The following is a 1292-nucleotide window of genomic DNA, read 5'->3' as shown; positions in this document are numbered from 1 at the left end:
AATTCAAGTATGACAATTTAGTACTTTTTCTCCACTACAGGAAGCGGTACCGCGCCAAGTCTCAGTCCAAAAGGCTCCTTAACAGCTTCTAGCCCCAAGCCATAAGACTGCTGAACAATTAATTAAATGTCCGCCCGGACTATTTACATTGACCCCCCCTCCCCTTGTTTTTACACTGTTTATTATCTATGCAGTCACTTTACCCCTACCTACATGTACAAATTACCTCGACTCACCTGTACCCCCTATATATAGTCTCATTGTTGTTATTTTATTTTTTACTATAGGTTTATCTAGTAAATATTTTCTTAACTCTATTTTCTTAAAACGGCATTGTTGGTTTAAAGGGCTTGTAAGCATTTCACGGTGAGGTCTACCTACACCTGTTGTAATCGGCGCATGTAACAAATACAATTTGATTTGATCATGAGATAAATAAGTTGTGATCTCGACATGAGGGGAAAAGAATATGTATTAATTTGTCCTCTCTGGACTTCCGTATCTCTGGATTTAGTACAGACCTTCACCAGGCAGGCAAACATTTCAGTCCTTTGCTAGCTGTGTTCGAATACACATACTTTTTACTACATACTTAATGAGTACATACTGCATAGTATATACTATTAGTTAATTGTAGTACACTGTAAACAATCAGTATTCTTTCAGTTGAGCATACTAGCGTTTAGCCTGTCTACCAGAAGTTGATTCTGTTGCTATGCAACCTAGACATTTTACGATTTCGGGTGTCTTCATAAATTCTTTTTGCGACTTTACTGACACCGGCCATATTCAACTGGTGTTGAGCGTTTGTAAATTCATCAGTTATTCTATGTTCTGGCACTCAGAGGAGAGTTTTCTGAAATCGGGATAGACAGAATTAACAATGTCCATTGAGAACGCACAACGACTATACCGTTTAGTTAAAAATGATGTGAATAATCAAGTCAATAAACTTTGGATAGTTAGATTATAGTTAATATACTACCTGGCAAGTTCGATGTATTAGTAACCAACTACCGCTAGGTAACTAACAATAGCTAACATACCAGTACATTCTGCTGTAAGGATAGCGTAACTAACAAATTGTCAGCCAACATAAAGTGTAAGTGACTTTTTTTGAAAAGTCATTAGTGTATTACATTGCTAAACATGTTCTTAACATTTGTCATAATTAGTTAAAGCAATTAATTTGTATCCGCTCTCGTCGGACTTGGGCTGCATAATTTTCCGCCATTTTCTTCAAATTTGCAAACGATGTGAAGCCACGTCAATTTCCTGAAGAAGTGCATTAT

The sequence above is a fragment of the Salvelinus fontinalis genome, chromosome 6 (assembly GCF_029448725.1).
Source record: "Salvelinus fontinalis isolate EN_2023a chromosome 6, ASM2944872v1, whole genome shotgun sequence".
Lineage (NCBI taxonomy): Eukaryota > Metazoa > Chordata > Actinopteri > Salmoniformes > Salmonidae > Salvelinus > Salvelinus fontinalis.
Note: the sequence above shows the minus strand (reverse complement) of the source record.